Below are 14337 nucleotides of genomic sequence, written 5' to 3'. Positions count from 1 at the left end.
TGGATATCCAGTTTTCCCAGCACCATTTGCTGAAGGGGCAGTATCTTCCCCAGTGTATAGGCTTGGTGCCTTTGTTAAAGATCAGATGGCTGCAGGTGTAGGGGGTGATTTCTGGATTCCCTATTCTATTTCATTGATCCGTGTGTCTGTTTTTATGCCAGTACCATGCTGTTTTGGTTATTATAACTTTGTAGTTTAAAGTCAGGTAGTGTTATGCCTCCAGCTTTATTTTTTTTTTTTGCTCAGAATTGCTTTGGCTATTTGTGGTCTTTTGTTATTCCATATAAATGTTAGGATACTTTTTTCCATTTCAGAGAAAAATGTCATTGGAGTTTTGAAGGATATTGCATTGAATTTGTAGATCCCTTTGGGTGGTATGGACGTTTTCACAATGTTAATTCTTACAATCCAAGAACATGGGATATCTTTCCGTCTTCTTGTGTCCTCTTTAACTTCTCTCAACAGTAGTTTGTAGTTCTCTTCATAGAGATTTTTCACATCCTTGGTTAACTTTTTTCCTAAGTATTTTATTTTTTTGGTGACTATTGTAAATGGGCTAGCCTTCTTGATTTCTTTTTCTGCCAGTTTGTTGTTAGAATATAGAAATGCTACTGATTTTTGTGTGTTGATTTTGTATCCTGCAACTTTGCTGAAATCATTTATCAACTTTAAGAGTTTTTCTGTAGAGGCTTTAGGCTGTTCGCTATATAGGATCATGTCATCTGCAAACAGGAACAGTTTGACTTCATCTTTTCCAATCTGGATGCCCTTTATTTCCTTCTCTTCTCTGATTGCTCTGGCTAGTACTTCCAACACTGTGTTGAATAGGAGTGGTGAGAGTGGGCATCCTTGTCTAGTTCCTGTTCAGGATGATATTGGCAGTAGGCTTATCATATATGGCTTTAATTATGTTGAGATACTTTCCATCTAACTGTAACTTGTAGAGAGTCTTTATCATGAATGAATGTTGAATTTTGTCAAACACTTTTTCAGCATCTATAGAGATGATCATTGGTCTTTGTCTTTGATTTTATTGATGTGGTGTATCACATTTATTGATTTGCATATGTTGAACCAACCTGGCATCCATGGGATAAATCCCACTTGATCATGGTGTATAATTTTGTGTATGTGTTTCTGTATTCTGTTAGCTAGTATTTTATTGAGGATTTTTGCATCAATATTCATCAAAGATATTGGCCCATAATTTTCTTTTTTGTTGTATCTTTGTCTGGTTTTAGTATCAGGGTGATTTTTGCTTCATAGAATGAGTTTGGGAGAATGGCCTCTGTTTCTATCTTTTGGAATAGTTTGTAGAGAATTGGTATCAATTCTTCTTTGAAGGTTTGGAAAAATTCTGCAGTGATCACATCTGGTCCTAGGCTTTTCTTTGTTGGGAACCTTCTGATAACAGCTTCAATCTCTTTTACTGTTATTGGTCTGTTCAGATTTTCTACATCTTCTTGGCTCAGTTTTGGTAGTTTGTGTGTGTCCAGAAATTTATCCATTTCCTCCAGATTTTCAAATTTGTTTGCATATAGTTGTTTATAGTAATCTCTAATGATTTCTTGTATTTATGAGGTACCAGTTGTAATATTACCTTTTTCATTTCTAATTTACGTTATTTGGGTCTTCTCTCTTCTTTTTTTAGTTAGCCTTGCTAATGGTTTGTCAATTTTATTTATCTTTTCAAAAAACCAACTTTTTGTTGCATTGATCTGTTGTATCGTTTTGGGAGTTTCTATTTCATTTAGTTCTGCTCTGATCTTAATGATTTCTTTCCATCTGCTAACTTTGGGTTTGGATTGCTCTTGTTTTTTTAGTTCTTTAAGGTGAAGTAGTTCTTTAGTTCTTTAGTTCTTTAGTTCTTTAGTTCTTTAGTTCTTTAGGTTGTTCACTTGCTATCTTTCCATTCTTCTGAAGTAAGCATTTAATGTGATAAATTTCCCCTTTAGTACTGCTTTTACAGTTTCCCACAGGTTTTGGTATGATATATCATTATTTTCATTAGTTTCAAGAAATTTTTTGATTTCCTGTTTATTTTCTTCTTAGACCCATATGTCTTAAGTAGAATGTTGTTTAATTTCCATGCATTTGTATAGTTTCCATAGTTTCATTTGTTATTGATTTCTAATTTTAATCCATTGTGATCTGAGAAAATACATGGAATAATTTGTTTTTTTGAATTTGTTGAGGCTTGATTTGTGACCTAACATGTGGTCTATCCTGGAGAATGTTCCGTGTGCTGATGAGAAGAATGAATATTCCGAGGTTGTTGGATGGAATGTTCTGTAGATATCTGCCAAGTTCAATTGGTCTAAAGTGTTGTCTAGATCTTGTGTTTCTCTGCGGATTCTTTGCCTAGATGATCTGTCCAATATTGAGAATGGCGTGTTCAGGTCCCCTACTATTATGGTATTCACGTCTCTCTCATTCTTTAGGTCTAATAGTGTTTGCTTTATAAATCTTGCTGCTCTGACATTAGGTGTGTATATATTTATAATTGTTATGTCTTCTTGATGGATAAGTCCTTTTATCATTATATAGTGGCCTTCTTTATCTCTTCTTATGGTTTTTGGTTTAAAGTCTATTTTATCTGATATAAGAATAGCTACGCCATCTCATTTTTCATTTCTATTTGCATGATATATCTTTTTCTATCCTTTCACTCTTAGTCTATGTGTGTCTTAACAGGTGAGTTGAGTCTCTTGAAGGCAGCATATATTTGGATCCACCTTTTTAATCCAGTCAGTCAGTCTGTATCTTTTGAGTGGGGAATTTAATCCTTTTACATTGAGTTGTTATTGAAAGGTGTTGATTTACTCCTAGCCTTTTATTGATTTTTGTTTAGATGTCTTAAGTATCTTTTCTTCCTTTCTTTCTGATTTACTGTTTGTCTTCTGTATTTGTTGGTTTCTTGGGGTGGTAGATAAACTTTTTTTCTCTTCATTGTTAGCATTTTTATTTTTCTACTGGGTTTTGTTCTTTCTTCAGTATTCATGGCAGTGCTAGTTGTTTTTCAGATACCAGACCCAGTACTCCCTTGAGAATTTCTTGTAAGGCTGGTCATGTGGTAGTAAATTCCTGCAGTTTTTGTTTGTCTGAGAAATATACTATTTGTCCTTTATTTCAGAAGGATAAGCCTTACTGAGTAAAGTATTCTTGGCTGGCAATCTTTGTCTTTTAGTGTTTTGAATATATCATGCCATTCTTTGCTGGCTTGTAGGGTTTCTGATGAAAAGCCTGATGTTAGTCTGATTGGGGTTCCATTATAGGTGATTTGACGCTTCTCTCTTGCAGCTTTTAAGAGTCTCTTTTTGTCTTTGAGCTTTGCCAATTTGACTATAATGTGTCTTGGAGAAGACCTTTTTGGTTTGAATATGTTTGGGGATCTTTGAGCATCCTGAATCTGAAGATCTGTGTCTTTCCCTATACCCGGGAAGTCTTCTGCCATTATTTTGTTGAATATGTTTTCAATGCCATTTCCTTTTTCCTTCCCCTGTGGAATACCCAGGAATAGAGCTAGGACTCACAGACCCCTCAAGCCTGTTGTCCAGACTGAATCACAAACCCTCTACACACAGGTCTACAAGCTAGGTAATAGGAAAAGGTCCTGGAAGCCATGGGTGAATAAATAATAGGCTTTATTCAGAGCTAGGAGCAGCCGTCCTAGTGGCTTCCCAGAGCCTCACAAAAAGCTTCACCTATCAGAGCCATTAGTCTGTTATATTTAAGTCTGTAATCTAAAACACATTCAGGGATGCAGAATCCAACCCCAGGATGTGAGGAACAGCATTGGAATTACCCCACTGTCTACAATTTCCATCAGAAGATGGCGGACTGGGTGTAACTGCACTTGCGCAATCACATTAAACAATAACAAAGACACCTGGGTGCACACACTCATATTTAAATCAGATTCTCAGCAAGATTCTGAATATCTGAGGGGCCCTGACCATTTTTTTTATGTTTTCCCAACACCGTGATTCAGATATTTGAGCACTTAAGGTTGTCTGTTATCTCTCTTAAATTTTCTTCAATGTATTTAATTCTTTTTTCTTTCTTTCTTTTTTTTTTTTTTTTTTTGTCTGCCTGTGTTATTTCAAACAGCCCATCTTCAAGGTCAGAAATTCTTTCTTCTGCTTGTTCTAGCCTGCTGGTTAAACTCTCTATTGTCCTTTTATTTTACTGAATGAATTCTTCAGTTCCAGAATCTCTGCTACATTCTTTTTCAGGGCATTGATTTCCTTGTACATTTCTTCTTTCAGGTCCTGTATACCTTTTATCATTTCATTGTGTTGTCTAACTGAGTTTTCTTGTATCTCATTTAGTGTCCTTAGAATTGTTGCTTGAAATTCCTTGTAAGTCCTTTCAAGGACTTCCAGTTCTATAAGATCTAGAGCTTGAGAATTATTATTACCCTTTGATGGTGGTGTACTTTCTTGATTTTTCATATTTCTGGTATCTTTCCTTTGGTGTTTAGTCATTGTGGCAGGGGACTTCACGGTCCACTCATTCAACTCTAATGTCTGGCTAGGAACCTTCAGGGACTGCCAATTTGGCATGGCTGCCTCGGTGCCTGTGGGTGGGAGTCTCGGGCCTCTCTGGGTTGTGGGAACTGGCCTGGGCCAGGAGACCTGCAGTGGCACCTACCTGTTCCACTGCAGGTGGCTCAGGGCCCTGTGGGCCTGGCCACTTTAGGGCCTCTCTGGGTGGCACTCACTGGCCTAGGTTTGGAGTCCTGTGGCAACGCCTACCTGCTCCAGCACGGGTGCCTAGGGCACGTGGGCCCAGCAACTCTCAGGATTTCCATTTTAATATCCTGTTGCACTAATTTCATTAAAACATCCACTACCAAGGCTGGTTTGACTCTCCAGGTGAATGAACTGCTGAATATGCCTGGGGGGAAAGGTGCTACAATAACATACTAGAATGAGATTCCGTGGGCCATCAGAATGCCAGCATATGTCTACTTGAGGCAAGAAAGAAAGGAACTAGATTACCTTCCTAGACCACTCCCAACTCTGAAATACTATAATCATAAGCCAGCAATTTAATCAAATACTGTTAGTACAACCCACAGGCCTTTCTGTAACTCAGCCTCAGGGTCTTTCCCAAGACCATCACCAAGTCCATTCTTCACTGCTCTTCTCCCCAATACTGGCAAACCCCCTGATATTTTTCCCACCCACCTATTTTCTGACTCTGGGGACAAATTCACAGGCTCCAAGAACAGGCTCGTAATCACTATGGACAAACAGGAGGATTAACTTTGGCAGCAATGACAAACACCAAGCAATGGTAAAAGCTCTTACAGCCCCGGCTACCCTCCCGAGGAAGCATGGAAGTTGCTGTGTATTTGAGCTCCCAGCTTTTATTCCTGAGGGGGAGACTCTCTAAACCTTTGGTGGCCATATAATTTATTATCCCTACTGAGGCAGTTTTGAGCATAAAAAGAGGTGCAAATAATGATTATGCTGGAACAGAGACATAAACATGAGCTTTCCAGGTAATCCAAGTGGAGTAGCCACCTTCTTTTCCTCCCTCCCTCTAGCAACGTCTATGTGGACAGGTCATCTTCCTTCACAGCAGGACTGTGTTGGCTGGCCAATGTGGTTTTTTGGTTTCCATTGGGGTTTTGCCCCAAGGTAAGACTGGTCACTTAGAGCATTCCTTCACGGTCAGGTGTTTCCCTAAGAAAAATGTTGGGCTGGATCACAGACCCCTCTGCCCCGTCCTGTGCAGGTCATGAGTTGGGTAACTGAAAAAGAGTCTGGCAGCCAATAACAGGACAGATGTGCTTTATTCCATCCTGAGCTCTGCCGGTCAGCAGTTCAGAGCCGCTGCCTTTTATACCGAAGGTACACAACAATGGCACCGAGCCAAGGAATGTATATGGGCACACATCACAGTTAACGCTACTCTTCCATAACTTGTTTACAACGGATGTGCTGAATCATACCCAGCCAGACAGGAGGCGAGGGGGCCTGATTATACCGACTCCATTTTCCTGACATCTGGCTTTCTAGATCTTTCTCATGGTTTAGAATTAAAATAGTATACAGCAGTTGGTGAACCCTCTAAGTGTTTTTAACTTATCTTATAGAATCCCAAAAACATCCAAAGATTTATCATGAGTCTTCTGCACATATGGAAACTCTCTTCCCAATGCAAAAAAAAGAAAACAAAGTCAAATCCCTAAAGAAGCATCTTTATCAGTGAAAACACAAGTGCAAATGGTTTAGAAGTCTGCATAATTCATTGCCAACCCAAGACAAAAACCCACGTATGAGAATTTCAGTGTGAATGCCCTCATCTGATTATGACACAAAACTACATGATTACAGGATTCCTGGATCTTTGAAAAATATTAGCTCTTCTTTATAGATCTTTTTCTCTTAGTGTAGAGAATTAGCCCTGTTTTAAATCTTCCACTTTTGGCTGTCACAATCTTTGTTAAAGGATTTAGCCTAAGCTATTAGCTCTGGCTGCAGAACATCAGTCTAAAAGATGGGAAGTGGAAACACACTTTATGTATTAACATATCTCAACTGGATAAGACTGACACTTACCATGGTCAGCCTGTTCACTTCCTGAGCCTACTGCATGCATCTTGAATGTTAATTACCTCAAGAAAATGGTTTTGCTGGTGCTATATTTCTCTTTTTTATTTCTCAAAATAAGTATTATATGGATCATCTGTTCCTGATGACCTCTAATATTAAGTTTTTTCTTTATGCAATGTGTGAAGATCATCCAAATTTCAAATGATCTTTCTAATCATATTAAATTGAAGGATTTTAATTGAGGAGTTTGGAAAGGAAATGTTTTCTCCTTTGAAATAGGACAACAGTTTGTTAATATCAGTGGTTCGATATTAATAAACTCTCTTTCTGAACTATTAATATGGAATGGTGTGAATATTTCACACATGTATACAGCTCATTAAACACATCAACCTAATCACTATTCCATGTTAACCTTTAGCAAAGGGTTGTCCAAAGAAGTAAAAATTTATTTTTCTCACTTAATATTAATTACCTTCTTTGTCACTTCTCCTTAAATTCTATGCACACCCTCCTGTACTTCTCCCATTGTTAGGGAAGTTTCACTTCACCCCGAACACATGAGAATAAAAAGTACCTCTTCACTTTATTTTTAATAAAATTTACATCGTGTTTTACAATTTAGAAAGTATTGTTTATATGAGTTTTTCCCACTTAAAATAGCTGTTTGCGAATGTCAAAAACAGTTGAATATTGGCCATTTCATTTGGTTCCATGTGATATTGTCTCATTCGATCCTCACAGTGACCTGTGAGGCAGGCAATCTTATTTCTGTTTTATAAATGATAAAACTGAGATTCAGAAAGGTTAAGTAACTGGCACAAAACCATCCCACAAGTATATGGCCAATACTTAGGGCCCAAATCTTCTGATTCTAAGTCCTATTTTTTTCCATTATAATGTGCTAAACTCAATACATAGCCCAGAGCTTTTGAGGCATCTTGTAAAGAACGCCCAGGATCTAAACAATCTCTTTTTCCTATGCCCATTAAGGTATTCTAAGGAAAAGATTCAAGCCCAAGAACCACTAAGATTACATTTATTTAAATTCTGGAAAGCAAATAATGGAGACAAGGGAAAAAGAAGCAGAGGGAGTATAAAGGGTCCTGTTGTACTCATGAATGGCTGGGGCTATCAATTCCCTGTTTATCAGGGAATTAATGTATGGGTCTTCATGACTTCCGGGACCATCTGCTTCCCCTTTAGTTTAAAATGTTTCCCTTTTTCAAAAATGGATTTTTTTTCTAACTGATGTAAAAATAAAGATGAGTTCTTCATAGAGAAAAAAACAAAAAACCAGCATCATCTTGTTCATAGCCTAGATCAAGCCCCTGTGAGTTTCATTCAAAAGCAGTTCTCACAGATCCTGACCCACATGTCAGTGGTCCCCTCCACACACTGATGGCTGCTTAGCAGCAACAGCATTGATGCCTGGAGGGTGCCTCCCAGGAATTAGGATTCACAGGTAGCGAGCATGTGAGACCTGAGCATTCAAGAACTGGAAAATAACGGATCTGGATCAACCTGACATCTTCTCCATAGCTCCTGCAAGCTGTCAGCCTCTTCTCTACTGCATCTTCTGTACTGGAAATCCAGGATTGCACAGGAAAAGGAAACGAGCTCTGACAATCTTGTCTATCTTTTATTAGCCTGGCATCTTATGAGTAACATACTGGATTCCTTTAAAAGATTCTTACTTTGAAGACATTTAAAAAGTGAAAAAAAACCTTACACATCTGTACAGCATATCTTTGAAATGCAACGTGAGAGAATGTTCTCTAGGAGATGGAAACACATTTATGATCCCCAAGTTATAGATGAGTAAAGCAGGACAGGGAAGACCTAAGTTCTCTTTGTAGACTAAATCAGTGAAATATGTTCTATCCAGTGGGGAGAAATAGTGTACACACGCATACTTGCTAAACCTTCTTGAGCTTTCCAGGGTTGTTAAAGTGATCGATTCAAGATACGGAGAGCTAAGTCTGAGCAGGGTGAGCACAATGGCATCTATTTCCAACTTTCATTTTTAAAGATATAGTTGGCCTGATATTTTTCAGATCTGTCTAAATTTCTCTGGGCCTGGAGCCTGGGGATGAGAACCAAATGTTTACAGCTGGGCAAAGTGACTCTTTCCATGAAGGACAATTTTCCTGTTTCCGATTTAAGGATAGTAATTAATCTGAACTGTCTTTTTTCAGACATAGAGAAACCAGATTCTAAAATTCTCTTCTTTCCTTCCTGCCCATTCCCCACCCTTTGAGGAGGAACAGGAAACATTTTTCCTGTCATCCTAACCTTCCCTTTTTTTTTTTTTAAATTGTACTTTCAGATGAATCTGTCATTGAGCTGCAGGCAGTTTGAGCTCTGGGGTATCTGAATGGCAGGAAGTGATTTACTAAGATTTATCCCCAGAGAACAAAGATTGGAACACAATAGTGATTTTGTTAATAATTTGAAAAGAGATTTTCTACATATAAATCACATTGGCATATGTTTCTAGGTTACATGTCCATACGGTTTCAATTTAGGCTAGAAAGAAAAAAAGCTTGCACTCAACAATCCCATATTATAGATTTGACATGAAACTACTGAATTTCATCAACAAAACCACTCACCTTAGAGGGAAAACCTAGTACAATGAGTTGACTAAACCCAAAATATTCTTTTGGCAAATTATTAAGAAATTCTCAAAGAAAAATGTGAGAGGAAAAAAAAGCACAAGAATTCTCCCGTAAAACACAAGTCTTAGATTCACACTAATTTGTAGTGCATTTGACATTTAATGCCACATTTCTAATTAGTTGTTTTACCAAAATCTCCCTCCAGCCAAAGGTCCATGGACAATGTATAAGAAAGAGAGAAATGTCAAAGTAAGGAAAGGTAAAAAATGTTTGGCATCTAGATTTCTTCAAATTATTTCCTAAAAATGTTTAAGCACCTCTGAAGTTAAGAGGTCTGAGGTCACTCATTTATTTACTTAGAAACATACATCAGGAGCATGCTAGAGATCAGAGACCAATAATGTCTCTGCTGTCCCTTGAGGAGTTCACAGTATAGTGGAAGAAAATGGCACATAAGCACTTAGAAAACAATGTGTAAGTGCTGTCACCAGAACCAAACACCTCACAAACAACTCCGGTCATAGCTGTCCCGGTCACTTCCAGGGATAAAGAAACTACCAATAGCATCTCTGTACAAAGGAAGCACAGGAATTACCAAATGCACTTTATCAGCATTATATTAAGCCTGACTTCCCCAGTTTGGATAGGTATTATTTGCTCCATTTTACAGATAAGGAACACTGAGGTTCAGGATGTTAAGTCACATAGCTATTAGATGGAAAAACCAATCCCTGAAGCTCCTCTGGCTCCACCTCTTATGCCAATTTAACTAAGCCCTGTGCTGTGATCTCATTGTAGATTAAACTGACCTTCACTAGCCCTTTTGTTTTGCCAAGATAATTTTCTTTTGAAAAATTGTAACTCTTTATTCAACTACAGCAGGAATTATAATAGATTATATGGAGTTTTAGGAATTAAGGCTCCATTGCAATATGAGAGCTAGAAGTAAAGAACTTCTAAACTTTCTGAAGTGCCTAAGACACTTTTTCTAGAGTAGGTCACTTACACATTCCAGGACATCTGAAACCTCATGAAGCCATTTGTGTTCATGTAAAACCATCCTTCCGGAGACCATCAGGGGTTGCAGCAGAAATGCGGAAGTAGGTTGGTTAGATGTCTAACTAATTGAATTAAATACTTGATTAGTTAAACTGTTAACTTACAAGTTCTCATGAAGAAAGGTTTTCCTCAGTGAGTTCACCCACCACTCAGTTCCACACTAAACCAAACTTACAGACAGGATGGAGCCCATCACCCTTGGTACCCAGCCCAGAAACTGTGGAGTCCACCTGACCAGGAGGCCTCCCTTCCACATCCAAGTGTGTTCATCAAGTCTTGGAGAGTGATCCTCAGCTAATCCAGACAAAAGCTAGCAAACAGTACATTTATCTTCTATCTTGACTGGTTTCTTAAGGGGCATTTACGAGTGGGTCACCTTTACTTTTTGAATACTATAAAATGTTCCAAATACACAGGGCAGAGAAGAGCCACCATTTTTAAAACAATTACACAGAGTGGTTTCCTTACTCTGAACCAAAAGGGAAAACACATGCACCTGTAGCAAACTCACAAAATCGGTGCTCCCCAATTGTGGTTATTTTCAGGACAATAAGTTCCTTGAAAGTGCCCTAAACATGGCCAAATTTAAAACCACCTTTGTTCTGGCTGTTGGAGATATAAGTAAATGATAGAAAAAGAATTTCTATTGGTTTCATCTGATGAAATGCATAAGGGAAATCTTCTCTTCCTGTGAGATAAGGAATATTAGTAAAGTGTTTCTATTATTTAGGTATCATTTTCCAGTTCATTGTTTCTAAAGAAAAAAATAGGTCTCATAAGACCCCCCCCTTCCCCTCTATCCCTCTCCAATAATATTAGAATTAGTAGAGGTTTCGTGTTTAATTTTGTAACTGAGTTGTTGGGTGTGTGGGGTGGGAGGACGTAAGGAAGATTCCTGCTGGGGAACTGGGTAGATGGTCCATTGAGGGAAACAGGGATTAGAAGAGGATCCTTGTGAGGGAAAGATGAAAATCAGAACCATAGGAGAAGAATCTGGGTTGGAATCGTGGACTTGTGAGTTATTCGACAAAAGAGGTACTAAACAGACTGTAGAATTTTTACCCTACAAAATAACACAGGCCCGTCCTTGCCTATACGGCTGAGGCAAAGACCTTGTTCTGAATAGTGTGTGGGACAGATTTACAAAATGCTGCACTCTTAGTTCACATGTGTGCCCCCCATGCTATGGGGTCACACGAGCGTAGCTGTGCCAATCCAGTTGCTCACACCCTGAGACTCGGGCACATCTCAAGCATGTCAGGCACACATGGGCACGTCTTAAAACAGAGGCTGCACACAGGAAGGACCAAGCAGCTGCAAGGGAAATAACCAAGGGTGATTGATGGAAGGCCCCTTCCAGGATAACAAGCTGAGGTAAGACAGCAAGCTTATTTCTGAATGAAACATGTGCCTGTCGCTGACCTTACCCTCTGGGTCCTCAGGGACACATGCCCCATGTCCTTGGTGGAGATGGGTTCTTCAGAAGGAAACACATATATCTCCATGGGTCTTTGAGAGCAGAGACGGAGCCACACTGGAGTGATGGCTTTCTCAGAACAGGGCAGAGGTGAGAACCGAGACTGAAGTCCTGGCGTGAGGTTGGCCCAGGCAACGACCCCTTCACTGGGCATCCTGGTTGGCAGTGGTGCCCTGATGGGCGAGGACATCAGGCCCGTAAGACACTAGAGCCTCAATATCAGGGGTCAGAGTCATCAGGGGGCTGGCTCCTCACCTCACTGTCAGCAAAAATGGACCATGTCACACTCGCATAAGAACCACACCTGGAAAGGTGAGAAATGGCAGATGTCACCTAGCACAGGAAGCACAGGGGAAACTACTCCAGGCAGACCTCCCAGAGCTGTGCAGGAAGAACCTTAGAATCTAGAGTTTCCAGAGTTTATACAGGCAGAAATAGTATTTGGTGACTTATTTTCTTCTTAATTTTACCCCTAGTCCAGTGTGACTTTGGAAATATAAGTTATACTGAAAAACAGGGTTACACAAATAAAGAAAAAAGAAAAGAAATTTTATAACTCCCATCATTTACACGTGCATAAAAAAGTTTCTATATCCAAGAACTCCTCACAATGCAGATGCTTCTGAACTTTTTTCTAAGAAAATATTAAATAATTACCTTGCAGATCCCTGTCAACGAGACACTCACAGCAACTGTCGTGCTCTTAACCTCTCTTGTGGTCTGAGGAGCCTCTTTTGCTGCAGGACTATAAAGAAGAACGTGAGGGCTCCTGCTTTCTAATAGTCACAGTGATAAGGAAAGAAAGTTTTCTTGGAAAATTCAAGATAAACTTGAGACACAATGGCAGGCTCTGTTCTCACAGCTAATTGGAAAACCTGGATGGTACCCAGGTTTGAATGACACAGAAGTAATTATTCCATTCCCTTCACAGATAACTTTAGAAAAGGATCCCCTTAGATTCATGAACTTTTCACACTGCAGCATGAGAAACACAGGAATGTCGCTGTCTGCCCTGCCCAGAGGAAGACCTATTCCCCCAAACTGAATGCATTTGTTTAAGCCTGTTTCAAAAAATAATAATAATTGAAAGTTTAGTTCACGATTTTCTTTCGGGGGGTGGGTGGACAAAATTTTATCAGATTACTGAGAAAATAATGGTATCCGTCAAATAATCACATTGCTTTCTTGCTTTCTTTTTCTTTAAAAAAAAAAAAAAACAGAACTCATGCTGATTTTGCAACAGGAAGCCAGCCCACATGACAAATTAGTCAAGATGAAATGCAGTGGTTTGGTATTTCTGGGAACTTAATTCTCAGGTTTTGAAAAATCTGGGAAAAACAAGAAATCCCATTGTTAAAGTAGGGTAAGCACAGCAGCAACAACCACTTGTAAGAAAAGCTCATTTGCAAACAGGAAAGAACATTTCGAAACAGAAAGGTTGTCTGTAAAACAGCCATTTAAAATAACTACATGGAGATGATCTCAAACGCAGAGAGACAGACGCATAGCAAGAAGGGCCCAATAGCAGGAGCGCGGAGGCTGTGATCCTGGAGCTGAGAGTCCTGCGCGGCTTTCATCCTGTGCTTTATTTTACCCCATGTCAGGACAAAGGTCCCCAGATTCCTCTGACTGAAATTTTAAACAGAATGTGGACAACAGACCAGGGTTAAAAAACAAAGGTAAAAATCTAAAGCAAAAGAGAATCAGAAAAGAGGAAACAATGTAAGGAAGAAGACATGAGACCAAGGGCACGAAGCCAAGCTCAGTGCGCTCGTCTGTTCTGTTGCTTATGATAGATCACCTGAAACTGGGTGAAATTCATTTCCTACAGTTTAGAGGCTGGGAAGTCCACAGTCCAGGGGGCACATCTGCTGAGGGCCTTGTTGTGGGTGGTGACTCTCTACAGCAATGCAATGTGTCACATTGCGAATGGCTGAGCAGGAGAGAGCTAAGCTTTTCACTAGCCCTCCTTTTAAAGCCGTCAGGACCACACACATCAATCCATGAATGGATCAATCCATTCACGAGGACACAGTCCACACAATCCAATCACCTCTTCAAGGCCTCACCTTTCAATTATCATAATAGGATTTCCCACCCTCTTCACACTGTTACAGTGGGTATTAAGTTTCCAATACATGAACCTTTAACCCACAGCAATCAGGAACACTCTAAGTCAGAGAGAAGACACAGAAAGTCGCCAGAGTCAAGCTCACTTACTAACAGAGGACAATGCCAAGGAGGCCAAGGAACACCTTAATGTGGAGCTTTCAGACTTTTCCAAGGGTCCTCTAATGATGGAGAGTGGATTCATACCCTTGAAGACCCTGAAGGCACAGCTGGGAACAAACAGACATGAGGGCAGCATTATCATGTATCTAAGTGTCATACATTTTAAAGTTTAGTGGACAAGTTGCATTTCGTTTCATAGGGTAGCTTTGTTTTTCTCAATATAAAGATAGTGTAAGATCAGTTTCTCACCACTGAGCAAAATGGATTGCTCAAGAGATAGCACCATATGCAAAGCTGAGGATAAACCCCACCTTTGTGTACCTGCGAGAATAGAAACCATATTTGAAAAGCACAAGCTCAACCTCCACATGACATTGGACAC

The sequence above is a fragment of the Cynocephalus volans genome, chromosome 16 (genome assembly GCF_027409185.1).
Source record: "Cynocephalus volans isolate mCynVol1 chromosome 16, mCynVol1.pri, whole genome shotgun sequence".
NCBI lineage: Eukaryota > Metazoa > Chordata > Mammalia > Dermoptera > Cynocephalidae > Cynocephalus > Cynocephalus volans.
This window is presented reverse-complemented; position numbering follows the sequence as displayed.